Raw genomic sequence first — 21,812 nt, 5'->3', positions numbered from 1 at the left:
AGGTGCGCAGAATCTCTTTTTACGACAACTGCAGCGGCTTAATTCTAAATCCTATATTGACGCCATTTGCTATGAGTAAAGTTTAGCCTGCTGTCATCTGAGTTTCTGCAGAGTTTCTCTGACATAAGACGTCAACCACATGCCTGTCTGGTATGTTTCGATGGGTAACAGCAGGAGGTTTTCACATTAGGTCACTTATATCCAGAATTTGAGGGCCTCTCAAGGGGACTTCCTCTCAGCATGTTCATAAATGCAAAAGGTTTCTAGTCCTTCTTTGCTCTTTATGGTTTGGTTTTTGCATTTTTTAGCTTTTTCAACAGCTAACGGCTCTCAGTCTTGATGCTGAGCTAAGCTAAGATAAACAACTTCATGCTCTAGCCACAGATAAAGCACCGTGAGTGGTATCCATGTTCTCATCTAACTCTCAGCAAAAACATGAATAAGGGTATTTCCCAAACTGTGAAACTACTGCTTTAAAAAAAAAGATAACACATTTCACATTTACAGAATAATCTCCTCAATCTACAAAATTACACTGAAAATTAGGGATGTTTTGGGCACAGTTTGTGAAATTGGAGCCAAGATGGACTACAAAAACACTACTGAAATAACTGAAAAGGAAAGGCTGCATTGTTTGTTAAATGTCAACAGTGTCTTGTGGTGTTAATCTTTTTTTAATTTATTAGGGGAGCAAAGCACAAGTGTGTCTTGCTGCTATTTTAATTTCATTGTTAGACATTTTAAAGATTTCTTGTGTTGATTTATTTTCTATTTATTAAGGGGCCAAAGCAGCCAAAGCAAACCAGCTATACTTTTTATTTAATGTTAATGTTCAAATTTAAAGTTTGTTTATTTAACCCTGTTAACAATAAACAGGTCAGTTTCTCATACCAACTGTTGTGGATCATTCTAACTAACCCGATTAAGTAGTTGTTCTTGTTAGAGTAATATTGCTTGATCAAACCTTTTCTAACATGACTGACAACAAAATAAGTGAGCTTGGATCGGACTGGTATTGGTATCGGCCAAAACTCAAGGCTGTAATATCGGTATCGGATCGGAAGTGAAAAAGCTGGATCGGGACATGCCTACTGAAAATAACCCACAATACCATGGGTTTTTTTTTCTGTAGCTGCACCACTAAACAAAATGGATTATTTCTGAATGGCTTGTGTATCACTTTCCAGACATTTCCCCAAATTTCAAACTGTGACAACATGAATTAACTATATGTTTCGAGCTCTTTTCTTGTCTATCACTTTGATACCACCTGCACTGACTTTAAAACACAAACGTAGGCCACTGTATTTGTAAAGATGTCTGCACCCGCATCAGAGGTTAGCAGGTTACATTCCACTTCCTGAATGGACACAAATAAATCCAAAACCTGACCTTTCCCAGCACACACACCCATGACCTCTCCTCTTGATTATCTCTTTTCTCTCCCTCTCACACACATGCACTTCTGTTGCCATGGTGAGAGGTGATTATGCCTAACCATGTCTCAGCTTCCGCACCAGTCACGTCAAACCTACTGATCAGCAGCCACTCCCCTCCTTCCTCTTCTTCTCTGCATTCTTCCAGACAGAGTGGATGTGCACTCACAGACAAGTATACCATCCCCCGAGGCGTCTAAATTAGCTGTGTAACGTGCTACTGACAGAGTTAGAGGGAGAGGTATGCAGAAAACTGCAGAGGAAGAGATAGAGTATGCAGGGGAGACAGACCCAAATAAATGATTGATGAAGAGAGAGAAATGAGACACAGGGCATATTATGGAGGATTTTAAGGCCCCAGATGTCTCGAATTAAACCTGCATAGCGGATTTTTTGACCACTTGGGGGCAGAGCAACAAGCTGTAAACACTACGCTGGCATATTATCTAATGCAGGGCTGCAGCTCACAATTATGTTCATTATCCATCAATCTCCCAATTATTTTCTTGATTGATCCATTCATTAGTTGGTCTATAGTACACAGAACAATGACAAATTCCGAGAGGCCAAGGGGGACACATTACGGTAGTTTAAGCTCCTACTTAATTAAACTTTTTCCTGTTTACATTCAGCCTGAGTAGCCTCGTGGTGACACAATACCTACAGCAATCAGCACAATACTCCCCATTGTCAGCTCCACTGATTAACTAAATGTAGGCTGTCGTCATGTTTTGGTTGGAGCACAGCATGCAAGGCCAGTCCCATGAACACAAGCGTCTGTCCGTCACTGAGTGAGTGAGTGATGAAGTTACACCACTGGTGTAACTTCTGGGAGTGAGTTGTGACGGGAGTGAGTTGTGATGCAAGTGTTGGCTGTTTTTCTTCGGAAAGGAAAACAGTGTGCCATGGTAGCCTGGGGAATTTACAAGCTCGATAGCTAACTAGAGCACCTCCACATGAGTAAAATTTAACAACTTCACCACTGTAGTGATTGCATAAAAGTGAGAAGAGAAGACAAAGAGAAAAGAGAAAGTGGAAATGGGATGTTGGAACAGGTGCCATGACCTTAGGAACACCCTGTAACTAGAGGCTGACCAAACGGTTTGGTCGATTAAGGGCCAATGAGACGTTTTACAAACTATCGTTACTGGTGGAAGCTAGGCTTTAATGGTGGCTGATGACTTTGCAGCCTCCACCAGCCACATGAGGCCGAACATCATCTACTGGAGCTGAGGACGGGAGGGTTGTGTTATGTGTATTTGCTCTTCATTTTAACATGCATTACCATGATTTTTTAAGCTAGATCAAGGACAAAGACCGTGACTAAGTGAATGCTGCCACCCCCTTTTTCAAATTAAAAGCCCTCCAGTGTGTTTTTACATGGTCCAGCCATGTGCTAGGTTTTGATCTGGTCTTGTTATATCCACTACTGCATGTCACGGAAATACTAGGTCTTTAATTATTCAGCAGAAAAGCAGACTATGAACACCAAGCTACAGTATGTAAAATTCAGAAAATCAATATGAAAGCTGACAGTGGCAGTCTGTATCTCCAGTTTCCATCTATTTCAGCAGCATCTCACAGGTGGAGCATGCCTCTAAGATGCCAAACAAAAGATTGCCAGACATTTCTGTCACAGCAGACTATATTCCATGGAGAATATACAAAGCTATGGAAACTCTTATTCACAGGAACACTATAAAAAGCATTATAAAAAACACGACAGGAAATGGTGAAGAAATGAGACGTGACTGATAACCTGTGCAGAGAAATACATAAAATTACTCACACTTTATGCATGAGTGTTGCCTATAAATAGGGTAATTTTCATTGGAAAAATCCAGGAAAGGTTGCTTCCTGTCAGTTCTGCTACACACATCCAACGACGAGAAGTCAAAGCGAGTTTAAGGAGCACAAGATGCATCATGTTAGCTGAGAAGTAACACTTCCACATAATTCCCTGTCAGAATAACGATGCAGTTTCCTGGCTTTTCCAAAAGAAATGTCAAGCTTTACTGTGGAACATCCTCTAGATTCATCCTGTATTTACACACACACACACACACACACACACACACACACACACACACTCACGCCCACACATCTGGACAGATTTATAAATAGCTCAGGGGAGAGGCCATTGCTGAGCATGGTGCTGCTGGCAGAGTTTAAAGCCACTTGTGCCCAAATAGCTGCCACAAACCCTCACACACATACACACCAGCACAAACTCTTAAAATTGTGCTGAATAGCATGCTATGGCCCGTCAAATTAAAGCACGCACTTTACTCTTTGCTTTTCCGAAAACACTCCAAAAGCACCTGCACACTCCATCCTGAGAGCCAAACGAAACCCTGCTCTGCAAACAAAACACACACAGACCCACTGCTGCCTCTTGTCTTTATGGAACTAATCAGAATTGCACACACACATACACGCACAGGCACGTGAAGCTCTCGGGAAGTAGGTGTCCTTGATTCAGCAGCGGGATTAAAACAGAGAATGGGGGGGGATTTACTGTTGACAGAATGCCTTCTCTAATCCGCTGCATTACCACACGGCTTCAATCTGCAGCTGGAGCCCTCTGTAACTATATTTCAGGGGCATTTAATGATTTTTTTCAAGGTGTTTTTCCCCACATAATTACACCTGAGCTTGTGTTCGGTAAGTTATGTGCGTTGTACAGGGTCACTTGATTTGTCTCTATTTGAATAACTTCTCGCCTCGTCTGTAGGATTGCTTCTTTTCAATTGTGAGCATACACACATACCTGTTGTCACATGGTGACAGAAGGTCATTGGACCAAAATGTATCTTAATAAATTGACTGTAAGTGTTGACAGCTTGTGAGAGTTGTTGTGATGTGTCCTCCTACGCACCTGTTGCCAGTGGTAGACTGTAACCAAGTACACTGACTCAAGGACAGTACAGTTTTGAGGTACTTGCACTTTACTTGCAACTTTACACTTCTACTCAATCTCAGGGGCAAAGGTACTTTTTACTCTATAACAAATAACAATAGGGGTGTCGGTAGCGTAGTAGATAGGGCCGGCGCCCCATGTACAGAGGCATTGCCTCACTACAGCGGCCGCGGGTTTGAATCCGGCTCGCGGACCTTTGCTGCATTTCAGTTCCCACTCTCTCTCTGTCTCACCATTTCACCTTCTGTCCTGTCAATAAAGGCAAAAAGCCAATAAAAATAATCTTTAAAACAAACAAAACAAATAACAATAGCTTTAGTTACTTTTCAGATCACAATTAGTCATACTCTTCCTGTCCAGTGAAAACCATGCATCTCCAGATTTGGTGGTTTTGATTGTGAGTGTTTCTGATAAACAAAGGGATTACAGCTTCCTTTATAAGCTGAGACAACTCGGCTACTTCTTAAGCCAGTTAAACTAATCAAAACCCCTCTTGGATTAGCTGGACAGTGCATTGTGTTGAAAACAGGGCAGTACTCTGTTCTAAGTCAAAGTCCCGCCCTGAAAATGTTGCTTAAGCAAAAGTACTTAAGTACTTTCCGCAAAACGTCGGTTACTTTAAGTCTAAAAAGTGAAGGTAATCAATGTAGAATAAAGGTCCCTTTGAGTGTTACTGTTGTCAAGGTGAGGCCACTTTTAACTATTTTATATACTGTTATATTTGCTTATATTTTAGTCCAGTGGTTCCCAACTGATTTCTCCTTGGTCATTAGTTCAAGGTCCACACAGTTTAATACATAAAGCATCATACTTCGGCCATATCATCCAGCTGGTTTGCTATCCCTGTCAAGGAGCTGTCTATTAGTCACTCAATCTATGGCAGGAAATGACACTTCAAAATACAATCTCTCTGCTGGAAATTCACTGTACCTAAAAATAAAGGGACCATGACTATGACCCACCAGCTGGGAACCACTGTTTTAGTCTATAAACCACCGTCATATTTTATAAGATCATCATATTTTTTGGATGTATAATCTTTATTTGTACAGTAATTGGTAATTAAAGCTGTCACTTAAATGCAGTGAAGTAAAAGTATATTGTTGTGCAATACTGTTCTGCTTTAACTTCAAAACTGTACATTTTCTTATCGTTTTGTCTTTGCCTGTATACGGTATAGGAGCAACCTCAACATGTCTCAATCCAACTCTGGGGATCAAAAGTATTTCTGATATCTGATGTTGCATGTGCCTCTTTTTTTGTATATACTGTACAGTACTTGAGTAAATGTAATTATTTAGCATCCCTCACCAAAAGCCCAATAACAACCTGAAATCATCATCATCACTGTCATTATGTATGACAGTTTACATTTAGCCTTCGGCCTGGCATTGAAGGTCACATTTAAAGGCTGAGCTATTAATACCTGACCTGTAACGAAACCTCGACCCTCCACATATCTCCTCCCTACCGACCCCTCGCAAACCCCCCTGTCGTCCCCTCTCCTCCCTGTCTCGCACATGCGCAATGAGATGACCTTTGACCTTACTCAGCCTTGGTTTTAAAACCGAGCATTCCACATTAGGCATGCACTCAGAACTCTACAAACGCTTAACACTAACCTTCTTTAAGCTTCAGCCAGTGCCAGGCACCACATTCATTCCCCAACTGAACATTGAACTTACATGTGAAATCTCATGTTTAGTGTAAGTAAATCACTATAAATACGTAACCGTCGTCACTTACGTAACAGCTTTCACAAGACTTTAATCATGAAGCTAGGATTTAGGAAACAGTTAAGAAGTTCAAGTCTAGTTGTTGTCAATTAACAAGCAAATTCACTCAACTGTAGTAGAAACGTACCTATTAGTCAATTAATTGATAAGTAGATTTACAGAAAAATAATCAGCAAATAATCAGACAAATTGATCAAAAATAGATTCGGGCTTCGGTTGGCAGTTGCCCTCTGTAGTTCTGCGTCCTATTTGACAATAGGTGACTAATTGGCGGCTATGGATGTCTTCAAACATAAACCAGCCAATCATAATCGAGGATTGGAAGTATATGTTTCGTAACATTCATTTCATATCATGTAATATGTCACAAAGTCTTTAAATAGTGATATCATTTTGTGGCCTGGGATCAGTTTGGCATGCTGCAATTGACAAATGCATTTCTGTTTCATATTAGATTGACATAACACAACAGGTTAATATTCCTAATGCAATTACACTGAAGATGTCTTTTAATTTAATGAAATTACAGCTATTGTATGATGGATGGAGGTAAAGAAGGCAGTGTGTGGTTGTCAGAGGCAGTCAAACTCATGATAGGAGCATGTACTTGTCCACCGTTTAACCACAGAGCCGTGAAAATCTGCCATCAGAGGAAAACAAACACAGTGTGAGTTTCCACAGAAGTCTTCTGCTTTGCACAGAATTATCACGCCCCCCCCGCCCCTCCTTGCAGAATGTCATGTTGTATTTCCACTTCAGCAGACTCCAACTATGTACAGACTGAACTCAGTAGCAAGAGGTGGTTGGTGGGTAGGGGGTACTGGCGCCGTACTGTCAGCACACACTCACACATACACAGGTGAAATCACACACGCTGACTTTAACTAACACACACAGGCAAAGGGACACAGTAAGTGGATTGATGGAGTGTGCAGACTAGATCACATGGCTGACTCATCACTGCCCTACTGCCCCGCCGTCTCTAAGACTCTAAGTGTGTGTGGTCATCTGAGCAGGGTTGTGATTTAGGTGTGTGAGATCATAAGCTGTAATGTAGGTGAGCTGCTGCAGTGCCTGGGCTACCCCATTAGCTTAAAGGTACACTCCCTGATGTGGCTATCTTGTCTTCAAATCCCCAAACATCCGCCCAGCTCACTGCTGACTGTGTCATGTAGAAAACTACACAAGTACATGTCAAAATCTGTGTCTAAGCCCAACATGACCAATCAATAAATCGACACATCACCTGATAATTGATTAATAGTTCAAACTTGATTTTTTTCTTTTTGTCCTGTTGGAGACATCACAAAAAGCTTTGGGAACTTCAACAAGTGGCAAACATTGACATATATATTTTAGACCTGTGGTTCCCAACTGGTCCCTACTGGTCCAGCGGTTCTCAACTGGTCAAGCAACAAAAGCATTTATTTAGAGTCCTGTTTGTGTCTACCTGATGAATTTAACTCCAATATCCACTCCCTTTTTGCTCTGTTTTTGGTCTCCATCAACTCCCGAGAGATATCAGACATGACAAGACCAAAAAAAATTCAATAAAAATAATTTAGTAACTTCCGAAAATAAATATTTTCTCGTTTGCTAATTATCTGACAATTTTTTCATTCTTCAGTTTGTCCATGTGGGCCCCTATACCTGTTACATTGTGTGACAGGCTTTTGCTTTATCTATTTTTTCGTACCTATCTTTATATCTTCCTGAAATTTCAGAGCTATAGCCTTATAACTTTATGGTATATGACTGTGCGGCACAGCCCAACGACCCCTTCTGCAAGCTCTCAGCTTTTTCCTTCTGATAAATAAACAATATAAACCCACAATATGTCAAGAAATATAATATTCTTAGACCCATTTTCCTGTACACCAACTGAATTCAAGTTTCTCTCTTTAACCTAAGTGACGTTAGCTTATTTGCGCCTTGTTAGCTTAACTGCCTCGTTAACTCATGGTAAAACACACTGCATTCAAACTGGACAGAAAGAAAATAAAACTCCCAAAACCAGTCTTAGTTAGTCATGTCAGTCGTCTAGTTAGTTAGTCCACTGTTCCAACAATAATAATCCCTTAATTCACCAAATTAGATGTGAAAATATGGTGTTTTCCCCTGCAGTCTCTCTCTGACATTGCGGCAGTTTACAGTCCTGTGATGTTATCGCAACAAAGCACAGCTTTCTGTTCAACAAGTACAGACTGACCTCTGGTGGCCCAGGCTGTGCGCTACACCCTTAAAGGAATACTTGCCCACAAACTTTTCTTACCTTGAATTCGTGAGGGAAACGTTGTTTTTCTTGCATGCCTTGACAGAAAATGGAGAACATAATGATTAAGTGTTTGATTTGGGACCACTTTAACAACAGCAAAACTTTATCGAAACATCGGTTTACAAACACTCACACAACTCCTGCAGGATAATCCAAATCTCATTTATTCAGTCATACGCCCAGTACTTCCCTAACACATGGATTTTTAAAACACCTTGGTATTGGAGTCTAGCTTTGAGGGAGAGCATAGATAAGTTTCATTTTCAGTTCAGTTTTAAATAGTAAAGTTTTAATGAAAATGGATGTGTTTCGGAAACACTGAGCATACAACTGAACAAACAAGACTTGTGTTACAATGTATAAGTTGAGTGAGAGTTAGTAATTCAATGTTTTGACATAGCTTTTCAAGCGGGGTCCCCAGTTAAACAATAAATCAGTATGTTAGCCGTTTTCTGTGGAGGCATGCAAGAAAAATTAAGTTTTCTTCATAAATTCAAGATATTAGACATGACTTATTGATTTACAAATGGTCATTTTTGTTTTTTTGCTGCATCTCACAAGCAGCAACGTCCGGAGCTGAAAAATGAAGTGCAGTTCCTCTAATGGCCACTTGAGGCTGGTTTTAAAATGTCCAACTTTACAGCAGAAATAAACATGTTTACAGCCTGGTACAAACAACTTACAACTGTAAGAGGAGTGAATTTTTATGTAACTCATACATTAACAATTTATTACCAAGGTTTCAAATCATGAGTCCAAAAACCAATAAGTGACGTCACGGTAGGTACATACAATATTTTTTAAGTCTATGGTTCAACAGAAAGGGGAGCATCTGTATTTTTGACAGCATTAAAAATCATTCGGACTGGATCTCTATATACCCTGGTATATTGTAATACCATGATACTGTCTGAGTCTACCATGCGAGACACAGTAATTGCAATCATCACCCTAGCAGCAACCTCGAAACCCACTGGTTATCATCTGACAACAATAAGCGATAGAGATTTCCCCAGCAGCAGCTCCAAGTCTGCAGGTTTATTTATAAATGGTGAGACTTTGTGACTAAATATAAACACAACCCAGTGAAAACAAACCCAGGCACTGACATCAATACACTGTCAGCTAGTGGTGAGGGTGCTAGACACACAGTCTGTGCTGAAGTATTGCACATACACCCCAAAACCTGTGTTTGGTTTGGTCCTACTTTCATCCTATGCTAAGACACAGGAATGATGGGTAGAAGAGCGTACAAATTCACAAGTGTTTCCCATAAAAACTAAATGTCTATGGGCTGGACAGGAGGAGCATTTTATCCCTCTGACTCTGAAGCTCTCCACTGAAATCAAAATGCTGCTGATATTCTTCTAGGTGGGGCAGTGCTTGCTTGGGTTATGTGTCTGCACAGAAAAGGCTGCGTTATTGAATTATGTAAGTGTCTGAGAGCTTAAAAGCTGCACCAGGCAAGATTTATAAGAAAAAAATAGTTGTATCAGCCTAATTAAATCACGAAGTGGAGCTCCACTGGAGAAGGCTGACCCAGTCCCTGAAGAGATGCCAGAAATGTGTCCTATTTGCCCAAATAACGGTGTGGTGTGGGGCTGGTACACTTTTCAGCCCGGAGGGAGAGACACAGCCAGACATGAGGGCAGAATATAAACTGTCCCATTAACTGCTAACTTACAGGATTCGTGTTAGGTTTGGTGTAATATGGATGACAAATTAAAGGCCTATTAAGTTAAATTTACTGGTATAAATCTAGAAGGTTCGTACAAAAGCAGCCTTCTGAGATAGGACCATTATCACACATGCTGTATACACAGAGAGACAGTCCTGAAATAGCTGTAGCGTGATTGGAGAACAATGAGGCGGTCCCGTCAGAGGCGACAGCTTCCTGTCCCCAACACACCCATCACATTCCTCTGTGCCAGTTTGTGTGTGTATGTTTGTGTTTCAGTGCATTCTTCTACTTTTGCAGACCAAAGTGTCCAATCCAATCTGACAGACGTGACAGCACTCCACCTACTCAAGACATTTGATTCAGTTTGTGCCCAAAGAAAAACGACTGGTTAGGGGTTACGGCAAACTGGGGATATGACATCTGAAAGATGTGGGCACTTGGGTTGACTGAAAAAGACTACTGGGTTGCATTTTGGGGCTTCACCCAAACTAAATACCAGGATATGTCCGCCTCTCCTTTTTCAGTTTTGACCATTCTTTTTTAAAATCTGTCTGAAGTGCAACATACAATCACTTGACTACCACTTTATGTTTTGAATCATCACTTCCTGTGGGGAGAACAAAGCCCATGACATTAGGATCTGGGGGCAAAGGGAAAGAGTCAACAGAGTCTTTTATCAGTGTTGGCAAATTATTCTTTGCTGTAGCCAAACTCTGAACTAGATTACATCATTTTCAAAGGAATTTGCTACTGCAGCTTCAACATCAACCACCTATTGACATATCAGTGCCTAATCTGGGTTTTCATGAACTGAAAAAAGTTGCATATGGGGAAATATGTTAGTTTACACAGTGTGGTTGCAGTTTTATCCAAGGACAAATTAGAAAGGTCCTTTCAGATGTACATCAGGGGGTTTAAGGTCCAATGTGTAGGACTTAGGGGCAGGATTTATTGGGATTAATCATGTAAAACCTTCATAACTATGTTTTCATTCATATATAATCACCTAAAACAAAGAATCAACATATTTTCACAACCTTACAATTAGCTGTTTATACCTACATTATAGATACCAGATACCAGATATTGACACTAGATACCAGACCCCAAGATGGTGTCTATTCAGTCAAATGAAACTGTTCGCCTGATGCATCTGTCAAAAAGAGTTTCTAGCTTGCGGACTTTCAGGGTATGTGGCCCACTGAATATGCTCAGTAGGGTTTCTCTCTCCTCTGGACCTTGACAAATATAAAACCTGCATGGATCAAAAGTTCATAATAGAAAGAGTCATAATTGACTGCAGTTCAACAAATTCTGTCACGAGCTTTTATAATAGTGGTCTATGGGGAAAATGCTTTGTTGGGCTGCAGGGGATTTTTTTCCAAGCAATACTGCGAGTGGCCACTCGGAAAAATTGTTAGCAAGGCTGAGCAGTGTGTCTGAGGGCCTGATCCACATATGGAGTAGGTCCTCCTTCACGGAGTCCGCCATGTTGTTTCTACAGTGGTCCAGAATGGACAAACCAGACACCAGCGCTAGATATGGCCATTCGTGTTTTCGTGTCAGCCACTGTAGTTCTCCAACATGCTTGGCAGTGGGATAAGTTTCACCTGGTTGCAATCTGCAACCTCACTGCTAGATGCCACCACCTATTAGCGCATAAGGTTTTTATGAACTGATAAAGTTGCATATGAGGGAATTTGTTAGGTCACACAGTATGATTGCACTGAACAAATTAGAAAATGTCTTTTTAGATGTAGATCAGGGGGTTTAAATCATGGAAAAGCAGTGAGCAGGATGTACTGAGAATGAAAGTGATATCAAATATCAGGTCAATAGGCGTAGTAGTCAAAAATAGGCTTAATACGCTTGAGAATGTTTTGGAGTGCAATGCCAAGGTGCAGCTGATAATGTATATTCTACAATACTGTAACTTCTACTGAAAGGTCCCTGAGCAAGACACCAACACCCCCCCTGCTCTGATGTCAGTGAGGGAAAGGATAAATGATATTCCTCCTACAGTATCGCCCAAAATACTACTGTATCATACACTGAGGGATGCTACACATCCAAACTGAACTGTTATTTTGTTCAGCAAACAATGGATCTGATTATATGTTTTGAATGATAAACACACGTCTGCAAGAGAACTATTGCTGCATGCTAAAGAAAGCCACATTCTCATTGTCTGCCACAGGTCTTGGACAAACACAATGAGGAGCACCCAGATGACCTCCTAGTCATTTTCCTGATGAATTTTACCTCGGCCTACACTATTATATACGGATAACAATCAGTTTCAAATCCTACATAAAGCTATTAGGGAGGAAACAGGAGATGAGCTGTCCTGTTATTCTGGGATTGATCTGATTGTGTGAGCAGAGCACACTACAGCTCTGATCAAATTCTTAAACTGTGTGTGTGTGTGTGTGTGTGTGTGTGTGTGTGCGAGCAGCTTGAAATCACTGCTGACTTTTCCCTTTCTGCACAAAGCCTCTTTTCATTCTGACAGCAAGGCAAGATGCTGAAGATGTTATTTAGGCTTTGTTGTTGTTGTTTCTATTAGGCCTTTATTTGTCACTGTTGCTTATGCGCTCGCCATCACACATCAGAGCATGACTTCATCAGCTCACAATACCAACCCAGTCGGAGGCAGCCCTTTATAGAGCAGCAGACAGATTGATGGGTGAGAGGGAAATGTGTCAAATACATTTGCATGTGTGGAAAACGCCAATTAAAGGCTTGATGGCAACATGTGAGGCTGCAGATCCCCGTCACAGTTATAACTATTATTGCATTTACATCTGAGACGCCTCACTTACCTTTGCTACGGCAATTTAAACGTCGTTTGCGACCACACCTGCATGCAAACAAATCCCCGAAGAAGTCGCTTAATTATAGACGATGGACCTCCATACGGCCCAGGAACCACCGACCCTTCATCGGCTTCCAAGCGGGATTCGGCGCTCCAGAGCCCGGGCGCAGCGCCGCTGCCCCTCGGTAGTCCAGCCTCCGTTCAACGCGAAACCTCCCTTTGTAAATGCTTGTGTTTATTCCCGTCTTTAAATCATGGTTGCCATCTCTTCCTCGCCACTGCGTCGTTGACTTCTCCGTGATGTTGCCAGGCTGAGTAGAAATCCGTTCATATCTTATTTATTTGGCTGGACCACTTTACATCCGCCTCCCTGTTTCCGCCGCTTCACACACTTTATTCCCGTCCTGCTCGCGCTCCGCCATGCTGGAGGGAAATAAAACCGACCGCAGCCTGCTTACAACAACATATTTCCCTTAAATGCTGGGTAGGAACTTTTTTAAGAAGCCAGGCCTTGTTGTGGGAGTCCATCCTGACCGAGCTCAGCATCAAAATAACTGATTTAACACCTCCCACCACCCTCCCCTTTGTAGAGCACGGATTACCAAACTGAGGTTCGGGGACCTTCAAGGGGTCGGTGCCTCACTCACCAAGATACCCCATAATGGTTTGTTCCATTGGTATTGGAAAGTCGGTATTTCTGAACTCTCACTCAGAAATTTGAACTGAAAGGCTCTGAAATCGGAATTCGACTCAGAAAGTGGCAGGAACGCAGGCCCCCAGGAATATTGCACAACCATATAGACAATTTTCCCAGCGGCCACTCACAGTATGCAAAATTCCCCATCGGCCAAAAGCATTTTCCCCATAGGCCACCATTATAAAAGAGACATCTGTAAAGCTGTTGACAGGACACCTTGAACTGCAAACAAGGTCAATTAGGGAAGTAAACCTGAAGCTAAAAACTGTTTGGTGTATGCGCCAGGTGAGCGACTCCATTGGCATGAATAGGTGCCATCTTGGGATCTGGTATCAAAGTATTATTATATGTCTATGACAGTAATATGCTGTTTACGAGCACTTCTGTCTCATTGAAACAGTCCTCTGCACCAGTGGTTCCCAATTGGTGGGTTGGGGGTCCATTCTGAATGGACCGCAAGTGTAGTGCGAACATGTCAAGTTTGTAAAAAACATGCACTGTGAATTTCCCACACAGAGCTTTTATTTTGAAGCTCTGTTTCCTGCTGTAGACTGAGTGACGAACAGCCACCCACTTGACAGAGACAGCAAACTAGCTTGATGACATGGTCAAACACAAGTATGACACAGTGTATTAACTTGTGTGGACCTTGAACTGTTGATGAAGGAGAAATCTGGACCCACAGTCCTGTGTAATTTCTATCTGTGGACATGTTGCTACAGTGTGTGTGTGTGCACAAAAGACAGTGAGCTGCATTGATATTAACTGGCTGACAGTGGCTAGCCGGGTCTGACCTGGTGTTGCTAAAACATCTTGGTTGTCAGACTTGTAGTGGATTGCAGAAAATTCGGGTGATGTCATTCCCTGCTCCAACCTCAGACTCCTGACTTCCAAGATAAATGGAACGCAGCATAAGATCATCCCCTACTTTCTGCAGCAGCACCTGTGACTGGTAGACAAATTTCTTCCCCATTATCTGGAGAGACGCTGGACAGGACACAGACTGACATATACTACATTATCATGTAGGTATCATATGACAGAAATATCATACTCACTTTTTAGTCACAAAAAATGAACCTATATATGGGATATGATTAATCACTTAAGCAATAATAGAAATCACAAACTAGAATGTGATTCTTTAAGTAGTACAGTATTTCCAGCTTACTGTAAGTGACTAAACTGTCCCCCATATGTTCCAAATCCAGACAGATATTCCAGGATTATTACAGTAATATCATACAGGGCTTTAAATTATAAACTGTGACCTAGTGTTCTGATATTTTTTTATTTAGTAGGCGAACTTTTGGCAGCTTCTATACTGTGTTTTTGAACAATATTACTGCTTACATTATTCAGTGACTGGGGACGAGGGCTCACAAACAGCGCCCCACCCCCTTCCACCAGTAGGCCTGTCCCGCCGCTGGCCCTGGCCTAGATGAAGTGCAGTGACCCAGGGAGGAAACATGATGGAAGCAGATGGTTAGGATAGGAGAGAGGGAGGGATTTGGCAAATAATCCGACCGCCTTAATCCCTGCAACAACAAAAGAAAAAGTCTGTCCTTTCATCTTTTTGTCACATTACTGTAAGGAAAAAAACCCCAAATCACAGCAGAGAACATGACCCGAGTAACATCATGCTCATTTTTATGATTTAAATATACATAAACAACTGAGGCTCCTACAATGAAAGTCTTTTATCAAAAATAGCATCCTCTTTACAAAATGAGTTTTAACAGCAGTGCTGGTTTAAAAAGTTGAATTTTTACAGTATCATCAGGGCTGTGTGTACATGTACAAATAATACAAGTTAAATCTAACCAACAAGTCTGACAACCACTGACATGGCGCTCAATCTGAAATATATATCTGTGAATTATTTTTATATATTATTCATGAATAAATCACCTTTAGTCCTCCATATTTTTAAAAGGCAGCACTTGCACAGACTGAGTCTGAGTCTCAACATTCAAAATCAAAAACATTTTCACAGATGATGAGGCGTTTGTGTGCATTTTCAAACGATGCAGTATGTGTTGATGAGCTGGTGGGCCATCCGCATGTTCCCGCTGGCCTGGTAGATGAGAGAGAGGTTGAAGGCGATCTCCCTCCTCAGATCCACCTGATCGTCAGGAATACCCTGCAGAGAGGACCAGTGGTGAAAGAACGAAGAGAGGGATACACAAACAGAGGAAACAATACTGTGAGGCTACATTATAGAGGTCTACTGAAAAACTGTCAGTGCACACATATTGGACAGACAAAGAGCTGTGGATGTAGGTCTGTTCATGAATGTCCTAAATAACAGAAATGTGTCTAAATTGGGTCACGATTGATACAGCAGGCTGAGTGCTCAATCATAGTCGTCGGGTTACTGGATAGGAAGAAATAAATGTTCGGGTGATGTTGTATATATACTCTGGGTTTAAGCATTGCAACTGGTTTTTTTTTTTTAGATCTTTTAACCAATTTTTTGATGTCTGAATCAATATAATTCAAATTCAATAACTGCTTTTATCGTTGTAATCTATGACTAACGTAACGTCATATTAGTTTCAAGAAAAACAAAGCCAAAGCAAGATGGCAGAAAATTGCAAGTGGTCTGAGGACAGGGACCTTCAATCTTTAGCAAATCAAATTCAGCTAGCACAAACCTCAGCGGCGGGCGTGTGACCCCAAACTGCAATGGCTCTGCTGAATCAGCAAAATTTCTGTTGCTGCTGTTACACAGGATAAACCCAGCCTGCTGTGACCCCTTGGCACTTGCACCTGAATTTGAGTTGCTACACTTGCTACCACTAAATGAATGTCCGTCTGCTGAGGTACAGCCCACGCTTTCCCAGCAAAGTATTCTTCTAACAGCAGGGAGAAAGACAGAGGGACCAGCAGATGAGCTAGCTACGTAATTCTTGTGCCATTTGTGGTCAGATAAACAGAGAGCATGAGCGAGAGTGGGGCGAGGGGCTCGACAGGATGAGTCATGAAACATTTGAAACTGTTTTACCTGGTCTGGCGTGTGACCCCAGACTGCTGTGGCTCTCTGCTGAATCAGCAAACTTTCTGTTGCTGCTGTTACACAAGTTAAACCCAGCCTGTTGTGTCCCCTGGCACTGGAGTTTGCGCCTGAGTATCATGATAGTATGGAATCGGAAGATAAGCAAGTGGTCCAAGCCCTGATGTATACGCACCTCAAGTTTCTTAGGAGGCATTGTAAGAGCCTTCTGGTAGTAATGTAAAGCCAAATGTGTGAGGCCCATCTGGTGCAGCGCTCTGCCCAGGTTGTACATGCTCTCCTGACACTCTCCACGCAGTTCCACATACCGCCACAGGAAGGAGAAACCCTGGAAACACACAAATATTTAAAAACACAGAGTAGGTTTCTAACTATAAAGCTAAGAGAGCGAATACGACACACAAACATTGTACCTGCAGCACCAGCGTATGTCGTTTGGCGACATACTTCTGAGATGCCATGTGGAAGAAGGTGAGACCCACACACAGGCTGTGGAGTGGGTTGTTGGGGTGAGTCTGGAAGGCCTGAACATACTGACCTGAAGACACACAACATGTGTTACATGAATACCATGGGAAAATCATCAAAATATTTTTCCTAATCTCACTACCTTTTACATTTTTTTTTTTAAAATTAGCTTGTCTACTACATTAACACTAGCCACATTAGCGCCACATCCTCAGTGCGTGTGTTTGTTTGGTACCCAGGGCGTGTTTGAAGCTCCCAGACACCATGGCGTTGTGTCCGCACAGGACACACAAGGCATGGTTGTCAGGATGTTTTAACAGCAGACGTAGACAGAAGCGATGGTGACGCTGGTGTTGGGAGGTTATTGTCAGCTGAGGGGAATAAAAAAACAGACATTTGTTTATGTCCATAAGAACAGACACACAGAGACAGAGACATTAAAGACTATTATGTATTTTTGTCACTGATGAATGGTCTTTAAAGCTTTGATGAGGTAATTCTTGCACACAGAGACAGAGGCAGACCTGGTTGAAAATGTTCCAAAGCTGAGGCAGATCCACATTTTCCATCAGCATCAATCTATTGAGAAGAGAAAAGCAGAGGACAATTTATGTTTTTCTTTCAACTCCTGACAAAAAAGAAGCCGACTGATTCTCTGCATAATTAAGTCATAGATGTGAGTCTACCTAATGTAGTTGTAGGCCTTGTAGTAGTTGTGGTCGAGGATGGTGGCGGACAGGCCGAAGAACTCCATCTCCTTCCTCCTGGGCTTGTTGTCGTAGAAGGAGTAGAACTCCATGGCGGACTCGACCAGCAGCTCGGCCTCCTCGTAGCGCTGCACCTCACACAATGTGAGCACGCAGCTCACCAGCAGCTGCCACCAGTCTTCTTTGGACAGAACATTGGTCTTACCTGAGCACAGGGACGGGATTATACCATCAGTATAGCATAAATTCTGGATTAAAAAAAAGATCACTGATACTGGCTCGGACGTCAGCCGTTTCACAACATTTGACATTACATAACACAACATTTTCTACGTTTGTTTGTTGTTTGTCTTCCAGGTTTAATTTCATAAGGGGATGGCTCATGAATGCAGCACTTTGATAAACCATACTTTATGCTTTTTATAGTTTAGTGAGCTAAAACATGCTTCAAATATTGCCCCGTCAGAGAGAAATAAACAGCTTGTTCTCCACATATGGCAAATATGAATAAGTGCTGACAGTGACCAATATCTGGCCAACTGCTCTGTGCTGCCCCTGCCAGCTCCAGGCTCTGTACATCAGCCAGACAACCAGGTATGAAGACTTGAAGCTCGGGTAGGCAGTTTAATTTTGGCGTCACTGGGCAAAAATTCCATGATTAACTTTGAGCATTTTGTAAGTCAAGTGGACTGAAAGAAGACGAGGCTTCTGCCCGTCTGCTTCGCTCTGCATTCAGGCTTTAGAAAATCTAGCTTGTGACAGGAGACTTTGGCCAATCATACTGCCAATCACTGCTCATGATCTGCAGTCAGCCTGTATAGTTCAGTATAGTTATATGTATATCCTTACCAGTGTTGTCCAGGTAAGCAGCTTCATGGTCAGCGATCTCTGGCAGTGTGTCTTTGGCCTTCACCAGTCTCAGGTGACTCTTTCCTGACGCCATTACAGAACGCACACACACCTTGGCTCGCTGCATGGACACCTAAGACACCGGAAAAAACAGAATTGTCCCTCAATGATGAAAAAAAAAAAAATCTTCCTGGATGAGACATCCTCAGTGCATGTGGGTGTGTTTATTCGTGTTACCTTAAGCAGCATGGAGATCATAGTGATCATAGCGTCCAGATAGTCCTGTGTTTGTCCCTGAGTCTTCAGCAGTGTGGAACGATGCAGCAGCAGCTTCAGTTCCTACAGCCACAGCGTATACAGAGATAGTTTACACACAAAGAAACCAATCTTGTCACTCTTTTACAAATCCAAACATGAGGAAAGCTAAACTCAGGTTTTTAAATTGTTCAGTATTTATTATGTATGGGAGTCCACTCACCCCAGACAAAACATCAATGTATCTTATTTTTATTTTATTTTTGGAATTGCTGTGTGTCCTCAAGTGTGATTTTTAAATGACACAAGACAGAAAATGTAGTATATTCTTTTAAGGACTGGACACAAGATGCAAGATGCTCTTGCCTTTTGTGAGGCTGACGAGTCCTGCGCCAGCGTGTCACTGTCATACATGGACTCCAGGGCTTTGAGGGCGCACTCTGGCCGGCCCAGCTGCTGTTGCAGGGTGGCCAGGGAGAGCCGAGCCTCCAGGTGCTGCGGCGCCATCTCCACCACCTTAGTGTAGCTCTGAGCTGCCGCCTCCATTTGGCCCAGCGCCTTCAGACACTCTGCGTGGGAGACGTGATGAAGGTATTTATGCAACAGTGGTTTTCATTTTCTCGACTCAAAGCTAAACTGAGGGGTCATTTCAAACCCTGTCTTGCATCTTAGCATCTGGAGATAAGCTTCTCATCTACCAGGATATTTCAGTTTCAACTCTCAAATTTGTCTGAGCAGGATTATGGTTAGTATTTACACCATCAATGTTTGTTTCGATATGTTGTGAATTACCTAGTTGGGGCTTTTAAAGCATTGTACATGTTTACTCGATCTTAAACTTTTGCTTTCTGTTGGTCCCACCTGCGTGTCGGAGCCAGACAACAGCCAAGTTGTACTTCTCCGATATGATGAGGGCAGACAGCAGAGGCAGGGCAGTCATGTACTCGCCCTCCTCCAGGTAGGCTTCACCTACATCCAGGTACAAGTCACCAATCTCCTCTGGACTCTGCTCCATCAGTGTCGACACGAGTCCCTGCGAGGGGGAGGGTACAGAGCAGTGGAGACAGGTGTCATTAGCCGTGCTAGAAATCAATATTTTTGGCTTAAGTTTCTCAATGTTGCACCTGTGTTGCTAAGAAAATCTCCTCAACTGTGTTTACCTCCAGGGGTGTGAAGACATGTAGGTGTATGAGGCAGACAATTAGCTTGGCCCTCAGGTCCACTGGGACACTGTCTGGTACCTGCACATCCTGAATGTTACCTGGAGACACACACAAACACACACACCCTCGGTCAGCGTTACTATGCTCCAAAAATAACAAATATGACTACAGTTTCTTCGCTGACGGAGAGGAGTGTGAGAATTGTGAGAAAATTCACAGCTAAGGTGTGAAGGCTACATTTCCACAATAACACAACAAACCACTGTGGACCTCTTCTCTTTGTGTTTGTTTGTTCCCAACTGACTGGTGAAATGAGATATTGTTACTGCATTTCACAAGATGTTTTAAATTTAACCTTACAGGCATAGAAAGGCAACCGTAAGGTCAAAGAGAAGAGAAATATTTGCAAACTGATTTATGTTTTTGCAAAGAGCCACTCACCGTTCTCTTCTGCAGCTAACTCCTCTACAGTCTTCGACTTTGTGCACTCTGCATTCTTCTCATCTTGTTCCTCAGTCGTACTCTCTGTCACTTTGTCATCTTGTTCTGGTACTGCACTCTCTGATTTGGTTTCATCCCTGACCAGAACTATACTTGCAAACTGCACCAAGACCTGGGACAACACACACAAAGCACATGCATCCATTGAGACACCTTGTGATTGCTTTTTCTCTCTCTGAATGACACAAACGAGCTTTTGCTTCACTGCACACAAACACACACACCAAGGTCTACCTGCAGGGCCTTGTTGTGCTGGCGGTTGGCGATATAGAGCTCAGCTGCCATGTTGATGAAGTCATCGCTGACCAGGTCGGGGTGTCGCGCCAGAGCTTCCTCTATTACACCCAAAGCCGAGGGCAAGTCATTACTCTCATAGTAACTCCTAAACAGGACACACACACTCTTAATTAATAATTAATTCATTTTGATGCAATTAATGAAATCCTGTGTTGGGCTTTTGTGGTTGAATGTGTGGATCTGTGCATTACTGTGTGTACTCTACTTGGCCATGTCCTTGGACAGCTGCATGAAGTGCTCTCCGTCCTCCAGTGGCAGTAGTGAAAGGATCCTGCGGTAGCCGTCCATGCACTGTTTGTGCTCACCCAGACGCATGTGGAGGCTGGAGCGCTCCCACACGTAGCGCACATTGGTGGGGTCGTACTTAATGGCTGGGTAGGCAGAGAGCAAGAGGGAATGGAGTACAGTATTATTGACAGTAGGGCTGCAAATAACAACTATCGTCATCATTGATTAATCTAATTTCCTTAATTGATTGCTTAATCGTTAGTCAATAAAAATGACCAAAGTAAATTGTATTTTAGAGACAGCAGAGTAAAATGTGGTGAGAAAGAAAAGCTTCTTAGGAACAAGAAGGTGTGTCAGAGTCGCAGAAACCCAGTCACTGTGCATTATCCTGCCCACCCTGGTGTCATGTTTCCAAAAATACCCCTGACTACTACAGTGTCACAAACGACAGAGTTGCAACACAGGGATGTCTGGGTCACGTGGTTGTGGTCTCTGTTTCAGAACCGTTACACGCATACAGCTGTATACATTTTAATCTTTGACTTCTGAGTGTCACACTGACCCTTTGAGTAGCAGACAATGGCCTGTCGGATGTTGTCCTGCTCCAGAGACATTTCTGCCAGTCTGATCCACTCATCACAGTCCGAGGGGTTCAGGTGAGCGGCGATCAGACCAAACTGCAGCGCTTTCTCCATGTCTTCATCATCCTCATAGATCATAGCTAATGTGGAAAAAGGCTCATAGGCCAGAGGAGCTGGAAGAGAAGGG

The 21,812-nt window shown here is 42.5% G+C and overlaps 1 protein-coding gene across 3 annotated transcripts in view; it reads right to left on the bottom strand.

The window, feature by feature from the left end:
• The window catches only part of LOC125884698 (E3 ubiquitin-protein ligase HECW2-like), a 49,850-nt gene that overhangs the window by 25,147 nt on the left and 2,891 nt on the right, over nt 1-21,812 (bottom strand). Inside the window, exons 5-20 of one of the 3 annotated variants that reach the window (XR_007448754.1) lie at nt 21,607-21,798; nt 21,022-21,187; nt 20,754-20,901; nt 20,460-20,631; nt 20,016-20,116; nt 19,717-19,888; nt 19,222-19,424; nt 18,838-18,939; nt 18,601-18,733; nt 17,731-17,956; nt 17,569-17,623; nt 17,280-17,415; nt 16,990-17,114; nt 16,752-16,904; nt 14,914-15,703; nt 14,355-14,509 (exon numbers count right to left, since the gene is read on the bottom strand). The gene's annotated coding sequence lies outside the window, so the exon portion shown is untranslated. Of the gene's footprint in view, nt 1-12,870; nt 13,403-14,354; nt 14,510-14,913; nt 15,704-16,751; nt 16,905-16,989; nt 17,115-17,279; nt 17,416-17,568; nt 17,624-17,730; nt 17,957-18,600; nt 18,734-18,837; nt 18,940-19,221; nt 19,425-19,716; nt 19,889-20,015; nt 20,117-20,459; nt 20,632-20,753; nt 20,902-21,021; nt 21,188-21,606; nt 21,799-21,812 lie in introns of those variants that run through there. The other 2 variants (XM_049569806.1, XM_049569805.1) reach the window with 2 other exon arrangements.

Source organism: Epinephelus fuscoguttatus, linkage group LG24, assembly GCF_011397635.1.
Source record: "Epinephelus fuscoguttatus linkage group LG24, E.fuscoguttatus.final_Chr_v1".
NCBI classification, from domain to species: Eukaryota; Metazoa; Chordata; class Actinopteri; order Perciformes; family Serranidae; genus Epinephelus; species Epinephelus fuscoguttatus.
Note: the sequence above shows the minus strand (reverse complement) of the source record. Positions and strands in the feature narration are given on the sequence as shown.